The 13,011-nt window shown below is 41.3% G+C and overlaps 1 protein-coding gene across 6 annotated transcripts in view; it reads left to right on the forward strand.

The window, feature by feature from the left end:
• The window catches only part of LOC129723839 (protein still life, isoform SIF type 1), a 431,180-nt gene that overhangs the window by 85,643 nt on the left and 332,526 nt on the right, over nucleotides 1-13,011 (forward strand). For 2 of the 6 annotated variants that reach the window (XR_008727823.1, XR_008727824.1), the window contains one exon: nucleotides 12,079-12,195. The exons of 1 other annotated variant lie outside the window; for it this stretch is intronic. The gene's annotated coding sequence lies outside the window, so the exon portion shown is untranslated. Of the gene's footprint in view, nucleotides 1-10,413; nucleotides 10,556-11,157; nucleotides 11,315-11,803; nucleotides 12,196-13,011 lie in introns of those variants that run through there. 3 more of the 6 variants (XR_008727825.1, XR_008727826.1, XR_008727822.1) reach the window with 3 other exon arrangements.

Below are 13,011 nucleotides of genomic sequence, written 5' to 3' on the forward strand. Positions count from 1 at the left end.
AAACACATGGCATCCGATTGCTTCCGTACCGTCGTCGTTGTCGTCGTCGTCAGCAGCAGCAACCGCCCCAGTCTAACATTCCCAAGTGTCGACCCACTTCGTACCACCGTCCGCAGCTCCTATCTTTTCCCCCTTCGAAAACGGAAAGAGGTCAGCAAGCTTCAGATGGTGGCTTGAAATTGAACAACATGAATTATGACTCCACAGAGCATCATCGCCAGCATCGGTCGTGGAAAGACTAGCGGTATAGCAAAAGCAGCAAAATGTACGGTAGCTATATTTCTCCGTTAGCCTCTCCGCTCCGGAGCAATATTTCCACTCGTTTGGTCTCTTCCTTGAATATCAGAGGGAAAACCTGCTCACGGTCGCCATTCTCCCACCGTGGGAGCTTGCCCGATCTGACAGATGAGACGGCGGCCATCAGCATCTCACGTTTCAACACATCATCTCACAGCATCATTTGCAGCTTCTTCAGTCGCTCACTTCTCACTCGGTTCCCTCCACTGGTGTCAATGTTTGCATTCACTAACCACTGTCCGTACTCACACAAACAACGCGCCAGAGTACTTCCCCCGACCGCCGCGCCAGTATTACACGACTAGCACCGTCCGTTGTATAAGTGTGTCACATCATTTTGGGGCTGGAGATGTCGGTCAGATCCCCAACCCCCAGTTGGAAGTTACGCTGTGTGTAAATGTCTGTAAGTGGTCGAGACATTCGAATGCATGGGTACCTACAACATACGCACATACACACAGAGTCCCATCAGGAGCAACTGCTGTCAGAATGCAGCTTGCTCCCTACAGCTACCATGCGCATTCTTTTCGGGAGTTGTAGAGCTTGGGTCTAAACTTTAACGTATCTATTGGGTGCAGAAGATTACATGTGATGCTGCTTATTACAAAACATTCCCGCTGATAGGGTAAAAGGTGTTATTCGAAGTTAAGTAGGTAGATAATAGTAGGTATATGTCGTGACATTTATAGTCTATACTGGGGCAACTACAGTTAGATTTTGATTTTGAGTTCAGTGTTGTATTTTTATTAAAGTTTGAAGCAATTACAATTAAACAACATACACTTTCCAAGATATATCAATTAAACTATTTTGAGCAAAAGTTCGTAATGGACATGTTGAGAAGGGTTTTAATAAAAAAATTTTCATTGAATTAAATTTTGAAACAAAACAAAGGTGAAAAAAATTATTTTGGATAGAATTTTCAGGAGTTATTTTTAAACTTCAATTTTTTATTTGAGGACACATAATTAGGCATTTATGAGTTTCATTCAACAAAAAACAGAGAGACGCCTACTTGAACTGCTGGTGAATCAGTGTTTTGATTTTTTGGTAGTCTTTTTTCCGAAGTAAATAAATCAGAAAATCAATAGATTGTAGTCAAATAACTTAAATAAACAACGAAAGTAGATAAGAATATAAATTTAGCTCTGATCGTAAGCTGAAATTCGATTTTTTAATTGATGTACAATTCAGAAATTCGACGCTCAAAGACCCCAAGGGTTCATCGATTGACCTTCTTCCGCGTCCACGGTCCAGCTCCGTAAAGGACCGTCGGCTGCGGAACCTAAGTTGCATACGCAACCCGTAATGAACTCTGTTCAATCACTTTGAAAGTATTCTCATCAATCACCACCGCCGCACCAACGGCCGTAGGACTGCCACACTCTCTGCCAGCCACCATGTCAGTGTATCCAGGGGATCAGGATTCAAAGCACCCCCTCCCACCAAAGCTCAATTTTAGGGTTTAACCTTCGAATTTGGTTTAGCAGTGGAGCTCAAAAGCATCATTTTCCCGATAAAAGTCCCCATGCTGAATTTCAGCTCAATCGGACTTCGGGATGCAAAATCTTAAAACGTTCAAAGTTTCACCTTTTTGATCGATGTAAAAATGCACACAAACTTTTCATAAAGGAGCTCAAGTGTTTCTCATGAAATACTGAAATTGATTTTTTAACCAAATGTCTTAGAAATGTATAAAACTTCGAAATCTGTGGTGGTTTCAATTTTTTTTTGTAAAACATTGACTTTCTGGAAGAAAACATTTGTTTAAAAAAGTTTAAAAATTACAAGCTATTTTTCATTGGTAGAAAACTCCAGTAAGTCCAATTGCAATGGATTTGTAATACTCAAGTCTCCATTCGTGCAGAACCCATTCGTGCAGAACACCCGGAATCAATTCTGTTGCTAGATTGATTTAATTAAACTAATTCTACGTGAACGTATTACACTGTAACCCCGGAGAAACACTTCACCAATTATTCACCCTGATCTTCTCGACTTTGTCCCTGTCACCTATTGTTATAAAGAAGGGAAAATTTTATCGTTACTTTTTGTGTCATTGCCTACCAATTTCACTACTATGCGGACGTTGTTATTTCTCTCTCGGGAAACAAGGTGTCTAGTTTCAGCACTTTACTCCGACAAAGGAATCTAGACAAATTATACTGCTTCAAGCTATGTATCGGAAGGTTGCATAGATTGTCTGTCTATCGGTGGGTAGGGAAATTTGTGTCTATACTTGGTTCTGGAAAAGTGGCTACTGCGCGATTGAAATTTCGCATGAGGACTTTTTACGAAGAGACGAAACTTTTGTTAGCTATCTCTAAACGAAATTCCATTGGCATCTCTAAACGATTTCCATTGGCACTCTCCATGTCATACGATTAACAACTATTCGAATGTGGTTCTCGAATGGACCATTGACTGTACGACGTTTTATTTAAATAGCGCGTGCGTTACACAGTTAGCGGTATCGCTAATGATGGCAGGAAAACTTAATCTTTCACATTGTTTCCTCCTTTTCTTTCTCCTCAGTATTCTTCCGTACTCATATCCCTATAACAACGCAAACCGGATTCAGAATCATTGACGTCAAATCACTGTTTCTTTGCCGTTTTGCTACATAACAGTCATTAATTTATATTACTCTCTCTTTTAGCCTGCCTCTCTCCTCAATATTCGCATAATTTATATTTTTTATCAAAACTACGCCCCGGCTACGTCACTGCACCAGGTAACTCGATTCGGCAGTATTTACGGTGAGTCCAGTTCTCGCAGCTTCTCTCCTGAGTGCCGTAAAGGCCTTCTCAACAACTCTACGATTAACACCAATAATATCGATGTCATTTGCGAAGCCTAGAAGCACGTGAAACTTCGTAATGATTGTACCGCTCCTCTGCACTTCGTATAGCACCTTTCAAGGCTATGTTGACATATAGACCCAGCTGTCTGCTGGAAACTGCCAGCAAGGCGCTTGAGAGGATTAGTCTCAACAGACTAGTGAAGTACACAGAGAATGTGAATGGTCTGGCAAGTAGCCAATTAGGTTTCCGAAAAGGTAGCAACTCTACAGTTCAGCACAAGCAAAGGGGCATTCGGTATTGCGCAACCATCATGATTGACGTAATGAATGCATTCAATTGCGCCAGTTGAGACTCCATAGCGCTCGCGCTTAGAAGCATGTCTGTACTGGTGAAACAGGGTGTAATTGAATAAGATTTTGCGGACGAAGCAACGCTGGAGGTCTACGGCGAGTACATAATCTACATCTACATACACTACATAATCAAGGTCAAAGACTAAATGCATTCCAAGGAACTGACGTTGGCTCACCATGCGACGGGGGTCACGGTGGTGGTTAACCATAAATCAAAGCAACAGGCGTCAAGGGGTCACAGTCGAATGAATAGCTTAGCGGCGTACAAGCGAAAACTACTTGCCAGTGTGGTTTTGTCCAACATTAGGTAGGGTGGGCCAGTGTGGTTACAGTTACCATGGTAAACTAAAAAGTACCTCAAGACTCATGTATCTGATATCTGGTTGTCAGTGCGTATCGTACAGTGTCATACAACGCAATCTGCGTCTTATTCGGCATTATGTCTATAGCATAGCCACTAAGGAGAATTTATAGTGCTTGAATCTATGTGACACAAGGGGCATACGAGGTACCAAAAAATCATTCTCGAAGATGAGATACCAGTGGAAACAGTTCAATTCCGCGGAGAGTGGATGAATGCACCGAATCATTCCGGAGGTATCCGGATGGGTCGGGAACTTCCACCTGACACAGATCCTGTCAGACCATGGTTGCTTCAGGTAGTATCTACACAGGATCGGGCACGCGAAATTCCCCATGTGTCCCGAGTGTGTGGCTGTGGAGAAGACCGCTGAGCATATCTTCTTCGTATGCCCTCGTTTTGTGTGTGCGAAGAGCAATGTTATGTTAGTGAGCGAGCCAGACGCGGAAAATTCGCGAAGGCCCGAACATCTGGGGTACGGTTTGAGCAGCCGCCTCTAAGATAGTTCTTGGGCAAAACGCAACAACCAGTAGTAGCTAACTGCCAGTCTTCGATGGTTAACTTTAATGTATAAGAGTAAAGAGGGTGCATGGAGCAGAAAAAGCCACTTCCGGACATAATACTTAACCGTCGTTCCGGGAAGATAGGGGCTTGAGACTGAAGGGGTTTTAGTGGGTTCCCCCACCATCTTGCAAGAAAGTCTATTTTGAGTTCAAGGGACCATTCCCTTGCTTCAGACCATGCAACATCACAAACGCGTCCGAAAATTCGCCCGATGTTCTGACCCATGATTTGAAGCCATCATTAGCGTTTCTCTGAGCCATACGCCTCCTTAAAGTCTGTAAATAGATCATGTATCTGCATGTTGTGTTCTTGAAACTTGTTGAGATTTTGTCTAGTCCGTTGTAGATCGTCCCGTTTAAAAACCACACTGGTATTCACCAAAAAAGATGTTCTGCAACGACCTTAATTTATGGAATAGGAGACAGTAAAGAATTTTATATGAGAAACTATGGAGAGTTATTCCTCGATAGTTGCAAATACACCCTTATGGGCCAACCCTTATGGGCCAACGTCAATCTAAAAACTACGTGCTAGTGTCAAAAGGAAGTTTTTCAGTATCTCGTGGCCGGTGTCAAGGTCGAAGCAGTGTGTAGTGGTTAGAATACCGCTGTAGGCCGTTTATCATGCTGAAGCTACTGTAGTTTATTCGCTTGCTCTGCACGTGAAGAAAGAGATTATTTTGCAACATAGATGTTAAATTTTTTCGAGTATTGCCGTCTGAGACGAATATAGCTCTGATTTTAGACTAACGAATTTGAAGAGTGTCTACATTAATAAGTCTGCATCGCTGTTCGTAGCTTGGTAGTTGCCCAGTCCACGGTAGTTTTCGACTCAATTGTGCTCACTCCGTCCAGATAATAGAGACTTCACACTGAAGCGCAGTTTTCTAAGTTTTATCGTACCAAAGCGCAATGTAAGAGTTTCAGACAATAGTTGTCGCTGATTTTTTTTGCAACACCCATTATGAATCCTAGATTCCTGCTGGCCTTGTCGACGGGGAATGTCATATGCAGGCTTCGAAAAAGTACTGCGGTATGACACTATAATAATGAATACGCTCTCTTTTCACTATAACTGCCTCATGAATAAGTTATTCACGATGGCTCACATCTACAGCTAAAGCTTACACAGCCAACAAAGCTGTCTTGTGCAACACACGACAGCTTATTCTTGCGCATGTATTTTGTTCGTTCGGACATGACAGTCTAGTTTGTTCATTTTCAGGATGTCCTGTTGGTTTTGCCTGCGCAGTTGGCAACCTGTTGATCGGCTACGACTGTCATCATCATCGATGTTATTGGACTCGCACTCCCTTGTTTCCTCGTTTTTCTTAAGCCGATGCCCGTTTCCCATTGTTGATATTATTACCCACACGAGAAAAAAACCTATTTTGCACCGCCTTGATTTCATTATAACATCGGCGTTACTCTCATGAATCATAGTCACCTAACAGCCCGCTCTGATTTGTGCCGAAGGATGTCGCGCTGCACAGGCTGTCATAAGGGACAGCTTGGAAGATCCAACATACATAAGGAGATGAAAAATAACAGCCCATTTGGCATTGCATGTGTGCGCTATCGTCAGTGGCTGTCGGGCTGTGTACCGAAAGTATGATGAGCAGAGAGAACTGTACAATACAGTGAGAGCCGAATTAGTTAAAAATTTGCTGTCACGGGAAGATTTTTCAGAAGCTTGGTCATATTTTGTTGGAACGTTAGTTGAGAGTCGACCAGTACTCCCACATCCCACATCCTTAATCCACTGGACTAAGCTTTCTTAAGAACGTTATTATCTCGCATTTGCGACGTTCAAATGCATGTTGTTATCCCCGCATCATTTCGCGAAAACTTATGGCTGCTCCTGGAACGCAGCGGCATCTGATTGGACCTTCACCTTTTTGAACAGCTTCAGATCGTTGGTGAATGAAAGTCAAGAGCGCTGAATCGGCAGTTTGCATCGTTCAGATAGATTTGAAAAATCAATCGCCCAGGTGTCTACCTTGCGGGATGCCAGTATGAGCGGAAAGTTAAATCGAAGAAACTCCGTCGATATTCACTGCTTAACACCGAGCAGTACAGTAGGATTTAAACAAAAGTAGTAGTGTGCCACCATTGCTAAGATTATCAAGCTTCGCAACGGCGATCTGGTGGTTCAGTTAGTCAAAGGCGACGGAAAGGTCCGTGTAAATGACATCTGTTTGAGATTGGTCGTAAAAACTGTTCATTATCAGCGTCAGGAGATTCGTGGATCGTAGATCGCTTAGGCATTAAACCATGATGATCGTCTGCGATGTACTACTTGAAGAACGAAGAAATGGGTTTGAACACGACGAGTTCAAAGAGCTTCAGGATACAGCAAAATGCGGAGATGCTTCAGTAGCTATTAACGTTGCTGTCTCAAACATGTCCGCAGATTTCCAGAAAGACGCCTGAGCTGATGAATTTGGTAAAAAGATAATTCATTTAAGCAGCCAGAACACTGATTCAGTTTATCAGGGTATGCCGTCCGGTCCAGCGGATATGAAAGACCTGAGCTTCGAGGCGGTTAATATGACCGTGCTAACGTCAATGAAAAACTTGATCAATGCAAAAGTAATCACGTCCGTCGTTAACCTTTTGTCTACAAACGCGCTAGAGATTTTTTCACCCCACTTGCTGTGTCGCCGTGTAGAAAAATGCTCGATGGGAAACCGTCGTTAAATTTTTTAAGCCTTCATGGCTTTCGTTCAAGCCTGCGCTCGACATTCCGCGCGAGCAACTCAGCTGTTTCTAGCGAGTGTTGGTAGTGGTTCTGTAGAGCTCATGTTCTGTTTTGTGAAAACCTTCTCAAGACCGCTTTTCTCTCTCTCTCTGGCTTGAGGAGTTGTAGCGTAGTGTTCAGCCAAGGCAGGGTCTTGGCAGCACACTATAGCAAAACAGAGGTCTGGAAAGCGCTCGTTAGAGATTCTGTTGCGTTGCTGAAGAGTATCGGTAGTGTAGCAGTCTAGCAGTTTGTTAGTGGTTGATGACAAGCTTAACGATACAAAATCGGCGTATATGAAATAGTTACCTACCTCTCCCCAAATTATATCAGGGCAATTGAAATCGCCTAAAATAACTACGTTATCCATGACAGAAGTCTTAGTGTTCATGTACTTACGGCGATGAAGATTCTTTTTGAGAGTTCTAGAATCCTGGTATTTCGTCCGTGTCTGACACGTCACGCAATTGTATACCACTAACGTGTTAGCCCAGTTTTTTCTTTTCACACTTCTCGACACTCAGCATCAAATCATCCTTTCCACGTGCTTTCCACAGCCATGCCTATCACCTTTCGCGCTGATTCAGTTTTCGCGTCGTGGATGTGCTTCTATATACTGCTTGTTTCTGGTTCAACTTCAACGGATCAATTAACCATCCGTCCATCAACTTTATTAGTGTACTCTGCAGCAACTCCTTCCACTGACAGCCTCCGGATGCTCGAACGTATCTATCTATTCAATCTCGATTTGTATACGTTGAACAGACAAGCGTGAATCTTGCCTATCACGAGATAGTGATCTGAATTGATGTTTGGCCCCCGCAGAGACCGCACATCGATGACGTCTGAGAGGTGCCGGCCGTCGATCAGGGATGTCTCCAGGTGAGTATCCGAATTTTCTGACGTGCAAAATAGGCACTACTCATGGCCTTTCCCCTGGCCGCAGCGAATAACACTAGGCTCAAGCCGTTATCTTCGGTGGTAGTTAGCCGTTATTTCGGTGGTAGTGAGTAGATCTCTCGTAGAACTCTCGTTGAACTCTCGTAGAACTCTCTCCAAGAATTGTTGCCTTTCAATAGGTAATCAAACGGGGTGTACCAATGATTCTCTTGAAGTAATATTCTTGAAAGCATAAATTATATAATTTTCTTTACTAAGAGAAGATTTTCTGTCATTCAAAAATGTTGGAGATTCATTAAACTGCCTCTCACTTGATTTTGCGAGCCTATAATCTTCAGCAACTTTTTAAGATTCGGAATTTCTCAGTAGGAAGCACTTGCAAATTTATTACGCTATCTCAACTAAGACTGCATATTCGATTGATAAGATAATTAAAAACAACGAGTCAAACATTCTCAAAAACACAAAACTTACAAAAATTTTGAATTTTTCAAAAAAAAATCTCGTGTGTTCAATCATAAATAAAGAAACCTCACAATTTAGATGTTTAGTAATGGCTTCAATTATTTATTATCTGAGTGATAATACTAGTTAGGCTGATACAAATTTCAAATTCTTTTTATGTCCAAGGTTCTCAAAGTTAGCAGAGGGGGTGGCAAAAAATAAATGATCAAAGTTTGTGTGGAAGTTATGACGTTTGTAACTTGCACTCAAATAAATGTTGAAAAATAACACTTTATTATTATTATTATTTATTTCGTTTGCCTTTCGACGATACTCTCACTGTCACCTGACTTGTTTGTTGCCAAATTAAGCATTTATGCTGTCGGAAAATCAATGAAATGAACAAAACGGTTTGAGTTTTTTTTTTCTTCCCCTTCCAATATTCAAGATTTTTGAAGGTGGGGGTGACATAAAATGAAAATAAAGTTTGTAACGGCCTTACTAATAATTTACAATCATTTACACTACCCGAGTAAAGTAAGATAACAACTCTCAGGGCATCTGAATAACAAATCTTGGCAGTTTTGAAATCAATTAGTTTTCTTCTGTTATCTTAATATAGGAAATCAAGTTACAGGATTTAGCTTACTTGATAACTGGGCATCACATCATGTTATCATTTTGTTTTCTAACTTTATTCGGGTAGCCTATGGCTTGTTTACAATTATGTTTTGATAATCTTTAAGTTTTCAATAGGTCAATTTTTTTACTAATTTGGGATTAAAACTAAAATTCTTATTTTAATCTCTAAGCTTTTTGATTTAGAAGAAAATTGGAAGTGTACGAATGTAATGGGCTTTGCAAAAACAAGTCGATGTGAGCGGTTTGCACGCAAGTAGTACATACATGAGTTATATCTTACTGTTCAAGCTTGTATGCAATCACCTGCGTTTCAATCAAGCGTCAATTTTTGGGTGAGTGAACGTGAACCAAATGCCTAGATGAAGCTTCCCATTCAAATCAAACGAATATTCGCAAAGCAAACAATTCGAAGCAAATCTCCTAGCGAAGTTTGCAAACATCAAAAAGTTAATAATTATATCTGTGAAATAGTAAAATATGTAACGCTGATAAAGTATCTGTTTAATTCATCAACCCGTCTAGCGAGTTCGAGGTGTTCTCTAAAAAATATCTGTTGATAAATTTCAAACGTGATACAAACAGGACGCAAATTCTTTTGCTTCATTACTTACATACTTTTTTCCTCTTCGATACAACGATTGCCTCTGTCTCAATGTCATGTATCATACATTCACATTTAAGATGGTAATTTGTTCTGTTATAATTTTAGTACGCAGTATCATAAAATACAGGGGTGGAACCACATTCCAGAGCACTACTAAATAATTGCTAGGGTTAAATAACGAAAAATTAAATAATAACGTTATGTTTTGAATTTCGCCATTGCAACCAGAAATTCATTCATACATTCATTTCACACCTTTTAGTTTCAAAAAAAGTAATGTTAGCAAAATAATACAATTTCCTTCCCTAGACTAACTTTCCCTTCTGCTACTAAAATTAAGGTCGACAAAATCTGTGCATTCTCCCACTGTGTTCCACACTCCGGGGTGAATGGATGCTGTGTGCCGCATGGCACAGGAGAAACTTCGTCCCGTGGGCTCCTACTCACAACAAACTTCTCCAGGTTTGCCGCCAGGAAAAGCGAAAACGTGTTTGTATTCAGTCAACCAGCCAACGTACCAAACATCCCCTATTCTTCTTCCGCCCACCTTCACGCGAGACCCGTTACCGTTGTCGTTGTCCTTTCCATCTCTCTGTCTGCGTGCGCGGTTGTATGAGGAACAGCGTGTGTACTACGCTGTGTGGTTCATGTGTAATGGTGGTGTTGGTGCTGGAAAACTCACAGCATCCCAAATTGGACCACTTTTTCGCCAATCGGTACTAGCTTTTCCTCTTCATCTCGATAAGGCAGTGGATTAATTTTCCGTTCTCGATTGCGGGTTTTCAAACGGCAGCAGAAAGTTTGGGACTCGAAATTGGTGGAATCAGCTAAATCTAGTGCTTCGACGGTACGTCCGGTGATAGGTTTACGTTAAATGTTTGCTGAATGGCTAGAATATAGTGAAATGTCAGAACGGGGTAGATTCTGACCAGGCGAAGCAAAGTGTGACATTAATTTCCTACACGTAGAGACGTTTTCACCATTCATAAAAGTTTGAACTAATGGCAGTGTATTTCATGTAGCTTAAAGTAGTTGGATTGGGTGGAAATGAAATGATTTTTTTTTGCTGTGGAAGATTCTCTTGAAGATAAATTCTAAACTCCATTAAACTATGGTCAGGAAAAGCCATCAAAGGTTAGGCCCGTTGGACAGACACGTCGAAGCAGATAAAGAAGAAAGAAATATAGTGGGTGCAGGGCCTTTGTCGCCAACAGCGGAGGATATCACGGATTAGCCATCGTTCTCCGCCTTGGTGGTTGAGCCGTCAGGACTGAAGTGGGCCACACACAGCTGCGGCTCTTGTGGACGTTCACAGTGTGTACAGTTTCTCACAGCCCAGGCACGGTAGGACGATTCGAGAACGATAGATACGAGCATCGAACCACGAGAGAAAGAAAGCTGGGATGTGGGCGTCGAGGTGTGCTGAAGATAAAATAGCCCATCATGTGTCTTCTCGTGTACGGCTCTATGTGTGCGTGTTGGAGTTCGAATGTGAATGATTGAACGATAGAAAAGCGATGATCAAGTTTGAAATCGATAAAAAATTCGGAAAAATTATGATAAAAGCGATTCAAAGCTGTCATCGCTTGCGGGTGAGAGTTGTCCGGTGAGTAAAGTGAATGAGAAGTGAGATCCTTGTGTGAATGGCACCTACATTGTGCTATCGATCGGAGCGATGCATTACGACGAAGAAGAGTGTTTCGGTTCGGTGCTAATACCTTTCGGAGTTTAAAATATATTACGTGGTTAGAAAATTTTAGTTAGAAGATTTTAGTTAGAAAATTTTAGTACCATTTTCTATAGCTATCGAACTCAAAGTGTTTCGATTGAACTCATTAGAATTGGATCCCTCTGAAACCGAAAAAAAACAAAGTATTCTGAAGCAAATTGTGAGATTTTTTTATCAATATACACACAACTGTGAGAAGAAATAATCAAACTTAATTTGAAGAAATAAATGTGTGGTTCAAATTTTCGCTGATAATACTAAGCTTCATTAATCAATAGAGAGGCCACTACTTTCATATCGTAGTCTGAAGAGTACTTGGAAATAAAATTACCGAATGCGATTGACCGTTTTCGTATTGCTTTGCAGAAAGTGAGAGATGGGTGTGTTTGGTGCATAATTTTTTTTTGTAAAACAAGCATTAGTCTGGAGGAAAGCAGAAGCAGGAAGAGTCGAACGTCAATATCTGAATGTATCCAATCACCTGAAAAAGGCTTGAAACCGCTACATAGTGAAAACAAAAGAAACGTTCTGAAGTGATAGTAAGTGATTTTCGGTTTCACGTATTTTCTTTTTCTATCATCTTATTGCCCACTGTGAAAACAAAACTTGACCGAACCGCGTTTGGATATTGTTCCATAAAGGCGTACAGGATTTAATTCAAAGTAAATACGCACAAAGAATAAAACCGCCTGAAAATGGGAGCTAAAGGTAGCGTAGAGGCGGCCAAAATGAATGCCGATGGCTGGGGCCACTTCGAGGTATGTTTACAATCTGGTCCTACATGATATCCTTCTATTTTCGCCTGACTATAAAACACGCAGTAATCAGAACCAGCCACCAGCAATGCGATGCAAAAATCGAGCACCAACCACCCACAACCCACACGAACACCCTTTCCGCACCTTTCTTTCCCGTATCTATCGTAATGTCGGTGATAGTGACGAAACGGGGAGTTCATTCTTCCCGTTCCCGCTGTCACCTTTCACCGCATCGAAAGGTGTCCATTTCGGAAAGCCTCCCGCCTACCAGAAATTTCTGTTTCCTTCTTGCTCACTAACTCAACTCTCTGCAGTTCTGCCTGTGTGTGCGCTGATTCTAACAATAAAACCCGTGCAACAAGTCACGCTAAACGAAAACATAAGTTCCGGACGGTGCGGAAAAACTAAAAAAAAATGTATCACTTTGTGCAGTGACCTACTCATCCGTCATCGACGCTAGGATGCGGGTTTAGTTTTTTCTTTTCTTTTCTTTTTTTTCGAGAGTAATATGTACCGTACATCAACAGTTACCTTCGATGACCTTCAATCTGGCTGTGTTGATAAGATGAAAAATTTAAAACCCGATGAACCGTTCGATCCATTGAATTCATTTGGCAACAATTGCATTTTTATTTTAATTTTAAGGGAATTCTTTTTTTTAACAAATCGAACTGTATTCAACAATCGAATAGAAAACTCCCACAGGCTATAAACCACTAGAACATTCAGTTTTGGTGGGATCAAGAACAAAACGTGTAGTTCAGTATTAGCGGTAATACTAACATACCAAAAGGTGTACTCAATCATATCAGAATA

This window comes from Wyeomyia smithii, chromosome 2 (genome assembly GCF_029784165.1).
Source record: "Wyeomyia smithii strain HCP4-BCI-WySm-NY-G18 chromosome 2, ASM2978416v1, whole genome shotgun sequence".
Classification (NCBI taxonomy): Eukaryota; Metazoa; Arthropoda; class Insecta; order Diptera; family Culicidae; genus Wyeomyia; species Wyeomyia smithii.